This window comes from Hesperophylax consimilis, chromosome 13 (genome assembly GCF_061612785.1).
Source record: "Hesperophylax consimilis isolate HC1 chromosome 13, BYU_Hcon_1.0, whole genome shotgun sequence".
Lineage (NCBI taxonomy): Eukaryota > Metazoa > Arthropoda > Insecta > Trichoptera > Limnephilidae > Hesperophylax > Hesperophylax consimilis.
The window spans coordinates 33389995-33409416 of record NC_142848.1 but is presented as its reverse complement, the minus strand read 5'-3'; the positions used below and the strand labels follow the sequence as shown (position 1 = coordinate 33409416).

Below are 19422 nucleotides of genomic sequence, written 5' to 3'. Positions count from 1 at the left end.
CTCAGAAGATTTTCTACTTTCCTCATCACGCGATTTCGGGGCGTCAACGTTGTATGGAGAATCACGAAGAGTTCGGAAGGTCATCCCTTTTCGCGGAGCCGGGTCGGATGAGAGGACACGAGAGGCTGTATGAAAATTAATGTCAAGTTGGAATGTTTGGGCCTTGGTTTGCTGCGAAGGCGTTTAATTGAACGGGCTCCAAGTCTTTCAAAATCGCGTGGAGGGGACGTCGGCGTGATGAACGAGGGTTCAAAGTCGGAGGACGAACACATACTAAAGCGGGGTTTACCCGGAGGTTGATGCAACTCGACTGGAAAACCCTCGAGATCCTTTGCAGCAACCTTCGTGAGGTGGATAGTAGGCCTGGCGGCTAGTGGACGTTGAAAGCCTCACCAGAACAAACCTATTTGAAACATGCACGCGTTTAGCATCATGACAAGGGAAGCAATGAAAATTCCCCTTTTACAGTCAGTAAAGTAGTCCGTCGGAGGAAGCGGGGCGGGGTGATTTGGGATATTCCAACAGGTGCATTGCCTCTCCCTCTGACGTGAGCGGTCCGGAGGTGTCAAGGCGACTATAAGAAGAAGTTAGACCAGACCTCGGGGAAAGCCAGACACGTATTGGTTCTTGGGGTTGTGCATTTGGAAGAATAGCGACCATTTCATTTGGGGCAGTGAGGTGCCGACCCAGTTTGCAAAAAAAAAACCTTTTCTCGTCATTCAATCCGTTCCCATCTCCTTTTCTCTCTCATTTCCACTTTCCATTCGCAACACCCAAAGTTTACTAACCACAGCTAAATCCATCTATCTAGTTTCAGTACACCATTACAGAGGTCGACGAGGGAGTCCCAGTACTTATGCGGAAACAACACCCCACTCAACGAAGGGTTTAGTAGCACGTACACAAAGGGAGGGGGGGGGGTACGGTTCTATGTCACAATCTAGAATTTATAAACACGGGGACATTAGGTAAGGGCGGGGATACAAGGAAATTGTAGAGATATGATAGAAACTACTAGGTCAATTAGCAATAGGGTCCAGTATTCGAAAGTTAGGTGAGACACGTACTCGTTTCTTGTAGTACTCGCTGAGGGTCGATGGACGTTTTCCCCACACTTTGGCTAAAAAGAACCGGGAGTTACCATGGAAAGGAGACATTAAATACCTACCACCCTATAACGGTGGGCTTCGAATTAACAAATCACACAACGTGAAGTTAAGGGATTTATTGTAGATCAACCCCAAAGCGAAGGCCTTACTTTACTGTGTGCAATATCGCAGGGGCGGGGGATGTTCAGAGTCAGCTAGGCTCAGCACGATATCATTTTGCAAAAGCGAACTGAACGCTGGGGATAAAGAGGTATAAAAACCTCATCCAAGCGAGTTAGGACAATTAGGAGGTCGAGTCAACACAAGTCTCAACTGCCCATATCACCAATATAGGCAATTTATGAGGTTGCAATACGTTGGGAGATTGAGAACATGAAACTATACAGGACTTGGCAATTCATATCTGGCTAAAGCCATTTCATATGAGCCTGTTTACCACTCCAGAACGAGACTCAAATATACCTACTTTAATGTTTCATTTTCAATTGTCCAAAGATGCGAAGCTAAACAATCCACAATAGAGTGCAGATACCTACCCTGATGTACGGCAGTGAGGCATGGAAAGGATTAAAGAAGACTGAACGCTGTAGAAATGAGATCACTGAGGCGTATGTGTAAAACCATGAACGATGGTGTGAGAAATGTGGATTTTCACAAACCAGTAATGTTAAAAAGAGACGCTTGGATAGTTTGGACATGCAGAGAGAATGGACGAAGAAAACTGTGCACCAATAATATTGTGACGCGAATATGAATAGTGGAAGAAATAGGGCACGCCCGATAAAGATATGGCACGATCAAGTGATTTAAGTAATTGAGCCGGGCCATTTCAAGAGTTAAAACAACAAAAGGGAATGTACGAGACGATATATGAACGAATTGAAATTCATCTACCGACAATTATCATTCATAAAAATTTATAATGTTAACCCGTTTGAAATTACTGGTCAGTAAATATAATTGATGATATTCTTAAATAAATATAATTTCATGTAATCATTATTTCATAATTTGTTATTACCACAATTTAAAAATACTTATTTTGCCCTAATTTATGAAGTCAATGCGAAATTCGAATGACTCATTACCTGTTATTTCCCAAAATCAATTAAGGGTTTATTTTTATTATAAATTTTAATTTTATGTGCACCATTATTCATCAGTTACCAATACTCTGGTATTCCATAATTCTAGGTTTACCTAATGTCCTAATATCCAAGAAAAAGTCACTCACTAGTTTAGTACCCCAAATCATCGCTTAATTAGGGCCTAATTATAATTATCACCCCCCAACGAGAAGGGAGAATCCAATAAAAGACCCGATTTTTTAAATGATACGGTCAGAACCAATTGTCAGGTGTTACTGTTAACATTACAGAAGCCTTGCATTATATCGTGTGCTAAAAGTGTTAAAAGTTTCAATAATTAATTGAAGTTTTTGGTTTACTAGTCCGGACTATCGACTAGTATACATTAAATATACGAATTTACTCGATGCAGGAAAAGTGAAGTTACTACGCTATATCACAAACCTACACGGGAGCACCGCTACAGAAGGAACTCACTGGAAAGAGACGTTATTTACTACTAAACATGAACAACGGTAAAAGACACATCACGGAGATCGAAGAAAATCAAGGAGAAAGGGAGTCAGCAAGCAGCTCAAATGGTGAAGAAAGTCATCGTGATGCACCACCACCGGGAGCCAACTTCAAGAACGAAAGAAGAAGCTTTCGTCAAGAGGGTGACCAGGAAGAAAACTTGGTGACCTCAACCAAACAACGCAAAGTGCCGTTCCCCTCTTCAAAGTCCAAATATTGCAAATCCGGTCGAGCAGTCTGCGAATTGACAGAAACAGGCTCACCCAAATGCAATTGGCACAATTCCTCTCACGCCGCAATATACTACGCCCAGAAAATCTATGGACTCGAGTACGTTCCAAAGCGAAAACACCAGTTGAAGTACACTTTGAAGCATTTCCCACAGCAGAAACCGCAAAAGATGTCAGATATTCTACTGGCTAAAATCAAAGCAACAAACGACGAAATTGGAAGAATTTCCAACAATAATGAATATTAAAGAGCCACAGACATCTCGGTGAACAAGATCAATCCACATCCTGCAGAACAAATCCGCCCGCATGACACAGCAGCACGACACAGCAGGGTGGTGTATTGACTTCCTCCACAAATGTTCTCCAGCTTCTGCCCCTTCGCCAATTGCTTCCAATTGACTTATCACGATTTTCGTGGTCGTTTGTCTTGACTTTGCTAATAATACATTGAAGAATATACTTTGTACTTGCGAAGTTCAAAAATTGATCTACCTACATTTAAAAATGTCCTTGTATCAAAGATATTGGCCATATTGGAATAGGTAGGTATAACTATTGTTTTATTATATTATCGTACATGTATTTGTTTTGACTTTAATTGAATTGAAAATAAGTAAAAAATTATTGCAATGTATTATATTTTGACCTGAATTGAAAAAAGTATAAAATTCGTAATGTATTATGTTTTGACCTGAATTAAATAAAAATGTAAAATTTATGTTATGTGTTATGTTTTTAAATATTTACCCATATTTTAAACATTTCGGCGTAATCCTAGAGATATCCTAAAGCTTTTAGCTTCATGTGTTTACCAAAATGTGGAAGGTTGAAAAGGTTGGATTAATTTATATTGTTTATTTATGCATGAATCAACAAATGCGATCGGTGTAACGCTGTAATTTCAACCTAATTTCCATCTGCGTAAGGAGTGTGTGACTTCGTTAGGTTAGATTACGAATTGGTTCCTCTTAAATTTGCGTCAAAAACATCAAAATAAAATTCGTTGGATACTAAAATAAAAAAAGGGCTCGTCCGGGATTTGAACCCGGGACCTCTCGCACCCAAAGCGAAAATCATACCCCTAGACCAACGAGCCATGTCACAAAATAATCGTAATAAAGAACATGAATAATTTACAATAAAACAGGTCTGCTATCAGCGGATTATTTGTTTTATTAGTGTCAGCAAAAAACCTATTAAATGAATGTCACGTTCTACAAGACGATAGTATATTCTTGTTATTTAAACAATGCGTAACAATCAATCGGCTCGTTGGTCTAGGGGTATGATTTTCGCTTTGGGTGCGAGAGGTCCCGGGTTCAAATCCCGGACGAGCCCTTTTTTTACTTTTGCTATATATTGCGGTACCCGTTTTGTGAATGTACGTACGCGTGCCGAACAGTTTTCATTATGCATTTAGATGGTGTTGGCTGGGGAGGTACATATGAAAATGTTTTAAATCCCATTAAATTAAACCAAATATTGAAAAAAAAAACATCACTCAAAATACCGACCTAGAGGAATAACCTACTTTAATAATCTTTCTTCAAATCGAGTGAACTTATTTCCCTGAGAACCGATATTCATCTTCGGAGATACTGTGTGGGGGGACTGTACTGATGTTGGTCGATTTATTGTTTTCAGTTTATATTCAGGAATCTTATAAAAATCGTTAAAATGTTAAAAAATTATGATTCCGTATCTAAAAGCTGCTTGAAATTATTTAGGCCGTTGGTTTTTTACAGAACTAGCTGACGTGTACCAAATATTGAAACCCGGCGTTGCTCGACTTTTCTCTACTTTATAGTTCCGAAGAACTAAGCGCACAAGCAGACAGACGCTGATAACGACTTGGTTTTATACTCCTTACGGATTCGAAATGTAATATATTTTTACAAAGCAATTAGTATGCCTTGGCAAAACAATTAGCGTCCAACCCTGTTGTTACCGTCGTAAACCACATTCCCCTATCTGACATTTTTTCCATCATCAAAGATACATCCCGCAATGTTTGGGCAGAGTATTGGCACATTGATAGTCAATCCTAGGGAGCCTGCTATGCCTCAATACAAAGAACTATCTCATCAAAACCGTGCTTTCAACAATTCCCCCATTTTTCCAAAAATAATTTTCTTCACTTATTCGAATGAGGATCTGACATTGTTCCGTTCCTTCCCACATTTTTAAAATTCACGTCCATGACTAAACAGATTATACATTCTGTGGTCTAGAAGTGGGAACTTTAAATCACATATTTTTTTGGTTGTCCCTCTCTAAACAAATATCTTCTCTTCTATCAAGCCTTTTCTAAAATTGCCTTCCCTCAATTCAACGTCTCATCTCTTTTAGGTCTGAAATCGACTCCAATTTTAATTATAATTTTGAAATTTGCCTATTTTAATAATAATTAATATTTAAATTCATCTTTCATTACTCCATAATTTTAAATGATTTCCAAAAACACCCTTGAAGGGTGAAATACAGAAATAATGAAAAAAAAAACTTCTACCATAGTGGAGAATCACAATATATATAGTATAGTATTCCAGAGTGGAAGATACTCTCAGTATCGCCCTGTTGCAAGACCACCATTCAGTATTAAAACTTTGCTTGAAATGGCTTTGGCCATGTTTGGTGACCAGATTTGAATAGCCAGGAACTTCCCCACCCTCACTGGCTCGGGAGCAGTTGGGACTGAGTTGGGAGCGGTTTCACATTAAAATAAAGTTAGGTTTTTTAATCTGTGTAATTTAAGTGGGCTTAATTCGTCCATTCTGTTCATGTGTAATTCTCTCCGTTTAATATTGGTACTTATGTGAAATTCCCACCTGTGTTATTTCTTAATTCATTTTTTTGTGTATTGTAAATGTGTAATTGTGTAAATGTATTATAATTGTTTTTTGTAATTAATCAATTATTAAAACAAAGCGTCTTAGCATTCTTAATACATCAGATATGATAATTGTTACATTCCGAGAGAATCGAAAAAACTGTTTTGAAAAATAATAAAAAAATTTAAAACTAGCTAACAGTTAAAAGTGTTTCGAAACATTTTTATTGTGGTTTATTCACTATAACTGTACAATCGCGTTTTTTCTTTACCTTGATTTTAATTGACCAACAAAACATATCACGAAACAGTCGTGTAAATTATGTACAGAAGGAAAACATGATACACGTTAGGTTATGAAATTTGGCTTAATCGACAAAATAAACAGTAAATAAGTCATAAACCTCGTCAGTTAAAGATTATATAGGTTATTACCTTATTTTTCTGTACGTCTTATTAGACTGAATTATGTGAATTATAACTCGTGAATCAAAAAGTTATAGTTTGTTTTATAAATCGTCTCAAGACTCAAATAAGTTAATAATAATAAAATGTGACCAATAATGATTATCTCTCCGAAAAGGGTTAAATTAATTAGGTGATAAAAAATTTCTACAATGCAAACAAAAACGCTTTTAGATTATTCAGCGCCACCTTTAGAATAATGGATACACCAGAACAATAATTGATTTTAGAATTATTAATAGTGAGTGGGATCAAAAACTTTGGTAATATACGAATATTTATGGTTTGCAGTTGAATCAATAACAAAATTTCAGTAAAAGGGTAATTTGGGGATAAATCACCATTCTTAAGGTGCACAAATACAATACTTGGGTTTGAACTTGAAAAGCCGTTTTCTCAGGATCTACGGCGCCGAATGGACTCAAATCTAAGATATATACTAGAACTAGCTATCCGTTCCGACCTCGCACTGGTTTGATGCACTAATTTGGCATCATAAGAGTCCGAGCGACACATATACTTCTGTAAAAGTCGCTTTCTGTGCGACCAGTGGCCTACCGCAAGGTAGTCACATTGGACCGGTTTTGTTTCTCATTTTCATAAACCATATAACAAATTGCTTCGACGATGTCGAAGTATTGCTCTTTGCTGATGACATCGAGTTTTACAAAAAAAATAAATGATGTAAATCATTGCCAACTACTTCAGTCAAATATTAATAAGTTTAACGACTGGTGCGAACAAAATAATCTGTTCTGTAGACAAATGCAAAACCCTGACTTTCTGCAGAAATAAAAATCTTGTTTTATTTGAATATTCCATTAACAATACAGCTATAGAAAGAGTCACGCAAAGGAGAGATCTCGGAATTGTTTTGGATGAAAAACTAAGTTTCGTCAATCATATCCACCAAATTGTAAGCAAAGGCGTGAAAACACTAGGCTTCGTATTAAGAACAACTATAAACATTAACTCCATACAAGCCATTAAACTTTTATACATTTCTCTAGTTAGAAGCATAATTGAATACAACTCAGTAGTTTGGCCTCCCTCTTACAAAATTCACATTAATAACATTGAGCGAATACAAAAAAAATCTACGTTTTTAAATTTCATTATAATTTTGAAATTTGCCCATTTAAATAAAATTAATATTTAAATTCACCTTTCATTTCTCAATTATTTTAAATGATGGCCAAGAACACCCTTGAAGGGTGAAAGCCAGAAATAATGTTAAAAAAAAAATTAAATTAGACTTACAATATCATTTCTTATTAAATACTCTAAAAATAAACACGTTGGAAGACAGGCGTAAAATAAACGACTTAACTTTTTTATAAAAAATTCTAAACTCTAAATTCGACTGTTGCAAACTTCTGCAACTCATCAACTTACGAATACTTACAATAACAACACGACAAAATACACTATTCCACTGCAACGCACATAAGCGCAATTACATTGCGAACTCCCCAATACAACGGTCGATATATTTAATATTACCTTTGCGAATTTTGAGGATCACGTAAAAGATTTATTTCAACGCTATTCCTAAATGGAAGTTGTATTTTTGTAAACCAGCAAATCGCTGAATTTTTTAAATTTATGTTTTTGTTGTTTTTATTTTTGTTTCTTGCATATATATTTTTTAATGTTATTTAATTTTTACTGTTTCTCTCTCATGTTTCAAAATTGTACCACCTACATGTAAAAGCCCTCTGGACGTTAAATAAATAAATAAAATATAAATACTTCCTGGCGATCAACGTGTCCTTAGTATCTTGGAAGAAGCTGTAATGTTGGTAATTTGGCTATAGTTCAGCCATCCGGGAAACAATTATTGAATAACCAACACCTCTGTAATATGTCACCCCAAGTGACTCACTACGTTTGGTGACTTAGCAGAGGTGCCCGGGTTCATCGAGTGAGGTGTGTTCATTATGCATCAGCCCACCATCTGCGTGGCGTGCCAGATCGGGAGAGGCTGGTGTGGGGAGACGCTTTTACCTCTCCAACTGGTCTTTCGACCCATTACCCTATGCCCTGCGGGAGGGATATATTTATACGTCACGCCTGGATACACTGATCCCTTTATTCCTACCCATTTTTATACCTTCATCCTCCAGATTCCACCCACCCCTCATATATTTTTCCGTCCCAGATATTCATCACCTTTTTCCTTTAAAAATCCTCCACACAGCATCCCCAAAGACGACATAGATCCTGAGGCAAATTATTTTCCTCCGGGATTCCTGTGTGCAGACAGTGTAAAAACAAAAAACTGTGATAAATTGAAGATGTCGACTGAAGAATCCACACTATTACCCTTCATTAGAATTCTGGACGACGAGGAGTACATATTATTTTGGTAGTTAGTCCCAGATTTTCCGCACTAAAAAAAACGACTCGACTCGATGAAAAAGAAATGGAAATTTTCTCGATCTGCGCTAATTCAGTATAAAAAGAATTCTGCGGAGAAATGAATAAAATACTTTCATTAATGACTATCAAACGTTTAATATTATATTTGTCGGTCAAATTTGTGCAACAATGTAAATATTCATCAATATCTTGTTTATGATTAAACAGTTTTTTTTTCGTATTTAGATAATATATACATATTTATAATTAAACAGGTCTTACATATGTGGAGATTTATTGGAAATTAACTCATGCATATACATATATAATTAATAATGCATAATTCATTTGTTGTGAAGTACCAATACACGTATAAACAAAAATTTCTTTAAGAATATAACCATGTGAACATTTTATTATGTCAAGACTGGGCTGGGTGCGGTGGTATCACGCACAAAGTATTTTATTGGAGTTTCACCGTCATTCATTTCCTCGGCACTGATTCTTGGAACTGCACAGTAATTGGACGTAGCACTCCAAGAAGCGATAGTTGTTGCTCTCAAGGGTTGGGTTAATTTAGGTTGGTTGGCAGTCGGCGCTGTGATATCACATACGAAGTATTTTCTTGGAGGTTCACCGTCATTCATTTCCTCGGCACTGATTTTTGGAACTGCACAGTAATTGGAAGATGCACTCCAAGAAGCGATAGTTGTTGCTCTCAAGGGTTGGGTTAATTTAGGTTGGTTGGCAGTCGGCGCTGTGACATCACATACGAAGTATTTTCTTGGAGGTTCACCGTCATTCATTTCCTCGGCACTGAGTTTTGGAACTGCACAGTAATTGGAAGTTGCACTCCCAGAAGCGATAGTTGTTGCTCTCAAGGGGTGGGTTAATTTAGGTTGGTTGGAAATCGGCGCTATGACATCACATACGAAGTATTTTCTTGGAGGTTCGCCGTCATTCATTTCCTCAGCACTGATTGTTGGAACTGCACAGTAATCATACGAAGCTGTACTCGAAGAAGCAACAGCCACCTTCAAGGGGTTGTTAAAGAGATGACGATTGACAGTCGGTATTGCGACATCACATACAAAGTTATTTCTTGGAAAAACACCGCTACGTGCACCGTCGACATTGAACTCGGGTATAGCCATTGCTTGTTTTGAAACACTTATTTGTCAAACACCGATACACTGTTAACAGAAAGTTTACCGTGGAATAATAAATATTTTAAACGGATATATATGTATAATGTTTTATAAAAAAAAATTTAACTCTTCGTTGTTAACTTTAGTAATTCAGAAAGGGAACTGATTAGTTCAACTTGTCACATAAATATTTTGTGACAAGAGAAGTTCTTGCTTAATTGGGTTTATTTTGTCTATGGGTATTTTTTTTGAACTTTGGCAATATTTTGAAGGAAGGAAGGACAGTTTTGTTTATGGTCACTTCCTCCCCGGCCCATTAGGCCGGTGGGTCGGTGGATCCAGTCACTCTCCTTTAAAGGGGCTTCAATCTGAGTTAATCATGTGAATAGGAGTTATTATTTCTTTTAAAAAAGGCGCGGGGTGTTTATCCATTCACGAACAGTTCGTGTTTGTTATTATTTTAGTGGGGGAATATGGAATCCCGCTTTGATTGAGTGTTGGCCGGTGGTCATGTCGGAGTGCTCGTGTTTCGGACTTGAAACCGAGATTGGTTTGGTCCTAGCTGTGGCTGGTTGTTCTTGGCGGAGTGTCCCCGTGTCGCAAGAGAACGGATTGCTGTCCTGGCTCCGTTGAAGAGTCTGGTCGACTACCACGTGCTGCAGGCCTGATGCCCCTGCAGGCGTCCATTGAAGGAGTTGCGTCCTCCCGCTTCCACTAAGAAAACGGATTGCTGTCTTGGCTCCGTTGAAGAGTCTGGTCGACTACCACGTGCTGCAGGCCTGATGCCCCTGCAGGCGTCCATTGAAGGAGTTGCGTCCTCCCGCTTCCACCAAGAGAAGGATGTCCTGGCTTTCGACTCGGGTCCGTTTCCCGCTGCCGAGAGCAAGTTTTCGTTCGCCATCCGTTGTCGTTCTTTCGTTTCACGTTAAGTTAGTTAAGTTTGATTCAGGAGTCCATCGGGTATGTGCCTATATTTATTTCTATGGTTACATGTTTATCATCTGTACTCCTTTGTTGTAACTTTTGATGTTTCAATATATTTTCCATTAAGAATTCATTCTTATTATTTATGATCACCCAACTTACTTGACAGGAAATTAATCCCACAATCATGAGATGGACATCTCTGCTCTACCGTTTTTGTAAACATTGGAATGTTACAACAATATACATTACAAACTACAAATTAAGGCTATTTATATATTTCTTTCACCCTAACAGTAATGGGGTAGATAAAACGATACTTCCACTATATTATGTAATTAATATACCTGAATATTATCTATATACATTAAACTTTACTAAGAATACGTAATTACCTTTATGTTTAGTATCCGATATTATAATTCGCATTTATGGATAAATAATGAAGGGTTTAACCAATATCCCATTTGTGTGGCTTTACACTTAGGCTGCTTAATCTAATCACTGGAAAAATTTGCTTTGAAACAAATACTATAATGATTATTTTGAGTTTTGGGGAAACATCATAATTTTATTCAAAACTAATTTGAAAATGGTATTGGTAATTCATTCAGTTTCCTAATTATTATTGGTTTTCATTTTTTTTTCATACATCTAGTAGGAAAAATATGTGGAATACAAGAAACAATATTAAATTTTAATTTTTTTTTCATCGCCAAAGAGTCCCAACTGCTTTCAAACGGCTGAAGCCGGCGAAGATATAGCTTCCCCAATTGCGGTTTGTTGTAATGGAGAGGGGAATGAGATGGAGAAGAGGAAGGTAGAGGGAGTACCTGGCTGTTCAGTTCTGGTCACTAAACACGGATAAAACTATTTCAAACAACGTTTCCGTTCCAAATGGTGGTACGCCATACTGGGCGATACTGAGAGTATTTTCCACTCTGGAACGTGCCGCAAGTGTATAATTTATTATTTTTGATGAATTCATGTTTATATGCTTACATAAGTATTTAAGTACCTACTTTAAAAAAGTACTTTTCCACAAATCGAATAACATGCCACATACCTCCGATATGAATTAAAAATAATGCACTTACTACCCTCTTGAAATTAAGTGGTTTTGCGTTCACCTGGACAAGTCCACCAAAAAAAAGGAAAAGTTCATCCCTCAGGCTAATATGCTCGCTTTCGGGAACAACTTATGATCTCATATAAATCGTCGTGTCTCCCTTACTTATGGTGAGAATTATTATCTAAAAGGTGTTAGAAAGCAAAAAAACAAAGCTTTATATTCAAATCTAGAAGGCAACCACAGAAGAATTAAAATGTTCACCTTCTTGATACCAAAAGTTTTGACCACAATTTGAAATAAATTATGAAACTTAGAGATTTTTTTACTATTGAATCTACATATACCAACAATAATTGGGGTTATAATGACGTTTGCAATTCATTTGTTCAATAAAATGCAAACGTTTTTTTTCTTTATCAGTAATTTTGGCTATTTAAAAATATTTGGTGGTTAATTTCAATTTTTTTTTTTTTTTTAAATGTTCTTTATTCAGTAAAGTTTATACATTACAGTAAACGGGTAAATTTTTGGCCACCACACTAGGACTTAATGATTGCATATTCAAAATTACAAAAAAATGCTAGACCAACGAGGTCTAGGGGAGTGATTTTTATCTTTATTTAATCAATGGGTTATTGAAAAAAAATATATACAGAAATTAACACATTGTATTGCAGTTTGTTTTTTTCATTTTTTTATTTTTTTTCAAAGAGTTGTTCAGAAAAGTTTGTCAACAGGATGTTCATGTTCAATTACAATATATAATATCATTACTAATTACAATACAACCTATACATAATATTTATCACTAACCACTGCCACAATCAATAGTAATACTGAGTATCTCTGCTTAGTAGCCATGTTTTCAGCATATATCTGAATCGCCATTTTTTATATTGCTTGGTAACATGTTGAATATTTTGGGCACGTTGTATTCCAGGGTTCGCTGTCCGTATTTTTTGTTATATTTTGGTACAAGCATTCCTTAATTTTTTGTGAACCTATTATTGTATTCATGTTCCACTTTCCTCTTATATTCGGAGTCAGGTAAATGCCGAATCAATATTTTGTGCCATAATAAGGCCTTTACCGGCAAGACAGTCAAGTTCCGATACAACAATGATATGTTTCGCCTCTGTGAAAATATCTGTTTTGGAACAAGTAATTTAACAATGCAATTTCGGAGTAATTGTAGGTAATTTAAATAACTTTTAAAAGAGTGTCCCCATGTGGTTATTCCATATCGTAAAACAGATTCTGCGAGCGATAAGTAAATTATTTTTAAAATAAGAACAGGAACGAAACATTTCAGTTTGTACAGTTTACCCACTATCACCCTCAGCCTTTTACAAATTTTGTTTATTTGCAAGTCCCATTTAAAGTTGCAATTAACAGTCAATCCCAGATAGACATATTGAATTATATTTTGCAGATTTTTCAACTGATTTCGCTTGAGACAATGATTCTCATCATGATTCCAAAATTTCAGCCAATTTGTTACCACAGAGCCTGAAAAAATGGCTTTTAATGTCCGAACAAAAGTCTTGCAATAGTGCCAATAAGAATGATGATTTTTGTGAAATAATAATTTTTGCTGATTTTTTGACTGATTTCGCTTCAGACCACGATTCTTATCACGATTCAAAAATTTCAGTACATTCTGTACCATAGAACCTGAAAAAATGCCATTCAAAGTCCGAACACAAGAATTGCAAAAGTGCCGATAAGAATGATGATTTTTTCAAAAAAATGCAACTTTTTGCTGATTATATTACTTATTTCGCTTCAAACCATGATTCTTATCACGATTCCGAAATTTCGGCCGATTTTTTACCAAAGAACCTGAAAAAATGGCTTTTACTGTCAGAACCCAAGTCTTGCAATAGTGCCTAAAAGAATGATGAATTTTCAGAAATACAACTTTTTGCAGATTTTATTATTTAGTTCGCCTCAGACCATGATTCTTATCACGATTCCAAAATTTCTCCTATTTGTTACCACATAACCTAAAAAAATTCCTTTTCAAGTCTGAACCCAAGTCTTGCAATAGTTCCCATAAGAATGATGAATTTTCAGAAATACAACTTTTTGCAGATTTTATTATTTAGTTCGCCTCAGACCATGATTCTTATCACGATTCCAAAATTTCAGCCTATTTGTTACCACATAACCTGAAAAAATTGATTTTGATGTCCGAACCTAAGTCTTGCAATAGTGCCCATAAGAATGACGATTTTTTCAGCAATCCAACTTTTTGCAGATTTTATTACTTACTTCCATTCAGACCATGATTCTTTTCACGATTCTTAAATTTCAGCCCATTCGGTACCATAGCGCCTGAAAGAATGGCCTAAAAGCCATTCTTACATTAAAATGTCCGGACCTAAGTCTTAAAATACTGCCCAAAAGAATTACAATTGAAATTAATAAAATACTTCGTTTTTACCACTTTTATTGTTTATTACCAACATGTTTCATGAGCAACGCTCACTTCTTCAGGGTTTTTAATAATTATTAAAAACCGTGAAGAAGTGAGCGTTGCTCATGAAACATGTTGGTGATAAGCAATAAAAGTGGTAAAAACGAAGTATTTTATTAATTTCAATTAAAATGGTGCCACAAAATAAGTTTGCTGTGTTAGAAGAAGAATTACAATTGCCAGAAATGAAAATTGTTTCATACTTTGTGACTGAATTCGTATTTTTTCAATATTCTTATAATGATTTCAAATATTTGCTCAATTTGCGCCATAGAGCCTGAAAAAATGCCTTTTCAAGTCCGAACCCAAGTCTTGCAATAGAGCCCATTAAAATGATGATATATGCAGAAATGCAAATGTTTGCAGAAAATATAACTGATTTCGCTTAAGACAATGATTCTTATCACGATTCAAAAATTTCAGCACATTCTTAGTCTTGCAATAGAGCCCATTAGAATGATGATATATACAGAAATGCAAATGTTTGCATAAAATATAACTGATTTCGCTTCAGACAATGATTCTTATCACGATTCAAAAATTTAGAGCCTGAAAAAATGATGTTTGTAGTCCGAACCCAAGTCTTGCAAAAGTGCGCATAAGAATGATGATTTTTTGCAGATTTTATTACTTATTTCGCTTCAGACCATGATTCTTATCACGATTCCGAAATTTCAACACATTCGGCAACATAGCGCCTAAAAAAATGTCTTTTCAAGTCCAAACCCAAGTCTTGTAATAGTGCCATAATAATGAGATTTTTTTCAGAAATGCAACGTTTTGCAGATTTTATTACTTATTTCGCTTCAGGTTATGTTTGTTATCACTTTTCCAAAATTTCAGCATATTCGGTACCATAGAGCCTGAAAAAATGCTTTTTAATGTCTGAACTCAAGTTTTAAAATACTGCCAAAACAATTATAACTTTTGCCAGAAATGAAACTTTTTGCATAAAAAAAATATAAATATATTGTGACTGATTTCGCTTTATTCTAATATTCTTACAAGGATTTCAAATTTTTTGCCCGTTTGGAGCCGTAGAGCCTAAAAAATGGATTTTATGTTTCGAACCAGAGTCTTGCTCGCATTCGATTGCCGATTTTTCCACAGGTGTCTTTTTTGTGGGCTTTTTTACTTATTTAATTTCTGACCATACATTCCAGTAATTACCTTTGATTTGAGTTCATTTGGCGCCATAGATTGTGAGAAAAAGGCTATATATATACCTAATACTTTCATATTATATTTATAGAAAGTAGAGAAAAGTCGGGCAACGCCGGGTAAACGTCAGTTAGTTCTGTAAAAAACAACGGCCTAAGTCATTTCAAGCAGCTTGTAGAAACGGAATAATAATTTCTTAATATTTTAACGATTGTTATAAGAATCCTGAATATAAACTGATCACAATAAATCGACCAACATCAGTACAGTCCCCCACACAGTATCTCCAAAGATGAACATCGGTTCTCAGGGAAATAATTTCTCTCGATTTGAAGAAACATTATTAAAGTATGTTATTCCTCTAGGTCAGTATTTTGAGTGATTTTTCTTTTCTTCAATATTTGAATTAATTTAAGCCAACACCATCTATATGCATGACAATCACCGTTCGGTATGCGTACGTACATTCGTAAGACGGGTACCTCAATATAAAGCAAAAGTAAAAATAGGGCTCGTCCGGGATTTGAACCCGGGACCTCTCGCACCCAAAGCGAAAATCATACCCCTAGACCAACAAGCCGATCGATTGTTTAAATAATAAAAATGTTATATCGTCTTGCAGAACGTGACATTAATTTAATAGGTTTTTTGTTGACACTAATAAAACAAATAATCCGCTGATAGCAAACCTGTTTTATTGTAAATTATTCATGTTCTTTATTATGATTATTTTGTGACATGGCTCGTTGGTCTAGGGGTATGATTTTCGCTTTGGGTGCGAGAGGTCCCGGGTTCAAATCCCGGACGAGCCCTTTTTATTTTAGTATCCAAGGAATTTTATTTTGATACCTTTGACGCAAATTAAGGAGGAACCAATTCGTAATCTATCCTAACGAAGTCGCACACTACCACAGATGAGATAAGTTTGTTACCGCGTAACACCGATCGCATTTGTGGATTTATGCAAAAAAAACAGTAGAAACTAATACAACCTTTTTTACCGTCCACATTTTAGTAAACACATTAATGAAGCTAAAAGCATTAGGATATCTCTAGGATTACGCCGAAATATTTAAAATAAAATAAGTAATGGTTATTATTTCCAAAATCTGTCTCTTGTCATTATTTGATCTATCTGGAAAAAGGGGGGCAGGAAATACATGGTTATTACTAAAATAGCGAAATGTTTTTAATAAACATTTTACGATGTTGTCTGATTCAAGTCAAAACATAACACATTACATTAATTTTACACTTTTATTTAATTCAGGTCAAAAACTTTACATTAATTTAACATTTTTTTCAATTCATGTAAAAAGTAATACATTGCAATAATTTTTTAGATCTTTTCAATTCAATTAAAGTCAAAACAATATAAATGTACGATAATATAATAAAACAGTAGTTATACCTACCTATTACAAACATATCAATATGGCAATAACTTTGATAAAAGGGGACATTTTAAAATGTAGGCATATCAATTTTTGAACTACTAAAGTACAACGCATATTTTTCAATGTATAGCAAAGTCAAGACAAACGACCTCAAAAATCGTTATAGTCAGTGGGTGCCACAGTAGAAGCAGGCCAAAGAAGAGGTGGATGATTTTTTTGGATAAACTGGAACAGGACGACAAGTATTGAGAACTGGAGGTTGAACTTGGTGAGGGGCGGAAGCAAGTTTAGAAAAATTTTGGAGGAAGTCGATACACCACCCTAAAACGTACCGAAGTTTTGATGACAAAACCCAGTCCTTCAGCTGCAGTAAAGACATGAGTAATATCAGGGGAATCAGTCATGCTGTCACGTGGGCGGCTTTGTTCTGCAGTATGTGGATTGATCTTCTTCACCGAGATCCGAGTCTGTGGCTCTTTAATATTCATTATTGTTGGAAATTCTTCCAATTTCGTCGTTTGTTGCTTTGATTTTAGCCAGTAAAATATCTGACATCTTTTGTGGTTTCTGCTGTGGGAAATGCTTCAAAGTGTACTTCAGCTGGTGTTTCCGCTTTGGAACGTACTCGAGCCCGTAGATTTTCTGGGCGTAGTATATTGCTGCGTGAGAGGAATTGTGCCAATTGCATTTGGGAGAGCCTGTTTCTGTTAATTCGCACACTGGTCCACCGGATTTGCAATATTTAGACTTTGAAGAGGGGAACGGCATTTGTGTTGTTTGGCTAGGGTCACCAAGTTGTCTGCTTGGTCATCCTCTTGATGAATGCTTCTTCCCTCGTTCTTGAACCTGACTCCTGGTGGTGGTGCATCGCGATGGCTTCCCTCACCATTTGAGCTGCTTGCTGAGTGCGTTTCTCCTTGATTTTCTTGGATCTCCGTGATGTTTTTACCGTTGGTCATGTTTAGTAGAAAAACAACGTTTCTTTCCAGTGATTTCCTTCTGTAGCGGTGCTCCCGTGTAGGTTTGTAATATAGCGTAGTAACGTCACTTTTTCTGCCTGAAGTAAATTCGTTTATTTATTGTATACTTTTCGATTAACCCAACTATTAAACCAAAAACTTTATTTAATTATTAGAACTTTTAACACTTTGATTTCAATATGCAAAGATGTAATTCAAGACTTCTGTAATGTTAACAGTAACACCTGAGAATTGGTTCTGACCGTATCATCTGAAAAATTGGGTCTTTTATTGGATTCTTCCTTCTCGTCGTAGGGTAATAATTATAATTTTGCCTCCTCATTGTGCGATTATTTGGGGTACGAAACTAGTGCGTGACTTTTTCTCGGATATGGACATAAAGAAAAACTAGAATTATGGACTTCTGGTATTGTTTATTGATGATAAATGGTGCACATCAAATTAAAATTTATAATAAAATAAACTCTTAATTGATTTTGGGAAATAACAGGTAATGAGTCATTTGAATTTAGTGTTAACTTCTTATATATTATTAGGGCACAATACTTGAATACCTACTTTTAAATTGTCGTAATAACAAATTATGAAATAATGATTCCATGAAATCCTATTTATTTAAGAATAATAATTATCAGTAATTATGTTTATTGCCCAGTAGTATAAAATTGGTTAACACAGTAAAATGTAAAGAATGATAACTGTCGTTAGATGAATTTCAAATAGTTAACTAATTGATATATTCCCTAAAACATCGTGGTGAACTCAGGTAGAGCGGTTCGCTTCTTGTTCTGTTCTCATAAATCGCGGTTTGGAAATTTGGATAGGGGGAAATGAATAACTCTCTACGTAACCACCACGCCGCTTCCCCGCAGGGTTAGAAAGAGAGGATGGACCGGAAAACAACTCGGTTTTTCAACTCACTCCATGCTTTATTCACATACGTATATCGTCTTATACATACCCTTCTGTTATTAAAACTCTTGACATGGCCCGACTGAACTATTTGATTCACTGGATCATGCCATGTTTTTTTATCGGGCGTCCCCAATTTTTTATACCATTCACATTAGCGTCATAATATTCTTCCTGCCCTGCTTTCTTCGTCCATTCTCTTTGCGTGCCCAAACTATCCAAGAGTCTCGTTTTTAGCCTTACTGATTATGATTGCGTTAGCCCAATCTCCACATTTCTCATACGATTATTCATGGTTTTACATCACAAACGCCTCAGGGATTTCATTTCTACAGGGTTCAGTCTACGTTCGATCTTCCTCTGCCACTTCTGTACCTCACTGTTATAAATCAGGGTAGGTATCAGCACTCCATTGTGGATTGTTTAGCTTCGCATCTTTGGACAATTGAAAATGAAACATTAACGTAGTTACATTTGAGTCTCGTTCTGGAAGTGGTAGACTGTCTCATTTGAAATGGCTTTAGACATATATGATTACCAGGTCCTGTAGAGGTTCATTCACTCAATTTCCCCACATATTGCAACCTCATAAATTGCCCATTTTGGGGATTCTATAGTACCGATAACTCCAGCAGTTGAGACTCTTGTACTGTATTCACGGAAAGATAATTTTATTTGTTGATTTAATTAAAAATCCTCTTTTTACATTAGCTCCTCACAGAATCTATGTCATCTTTCGGGATACTGGGT

At 36.0% G+C, this 19422-nt stretch overlaps 4 non-coding genes across 4 annotated transcripts; 2 read left to right on the top strand and 2 right to left on the bottom strand.

Annotated features, from left to right (window-relative positions):
* Nucleotides 1-3967: 3967 nt before the first annotated feature.
* Nucleotides 3968-4039, bottom strand: TRNAP-UGG (transfer RNA proline (anticodon UGG)). The gene has a single exon. It is a non-coding gene; the product is annotated as a tRNA-Pro (tRNA).
* Nucleotides 4040-4209: 170 nt separating this feature from the next.
* TRNAP-UGG (transfer RNA proline (anticodon UGG)) lies at nt 4210-4281 on the top strand. The gene has a single exon. It is a non-coding gene; the product is annotated as a tRNA-Pro (tRNA).
* Nucleotides 4282-15891: 11610 nt separating this feature from the next.
* On the bottom strand, nt 15892-15963 carry TRNAP-UGG (transfer RNA proline (anticodon UGG)). Its single transcript has one exon. It is a non-coding gene; the product is annotated as a tRNA-Pro (tRNA).
* A 160-nt stretch (nt 15964-16123) lies between these two features.
* On the top strand, nt 16124-16195 carry TRNAP-UGG (transfer RNA proline (anticodon UGG)). Its single transcript has one exon. It is a non-coding gene; the product is annotated as a tRNA-Pro (tRNA).
* The last annotated feature ends 3227 nt before the right edge of the window (nt 16196-19422 follow it).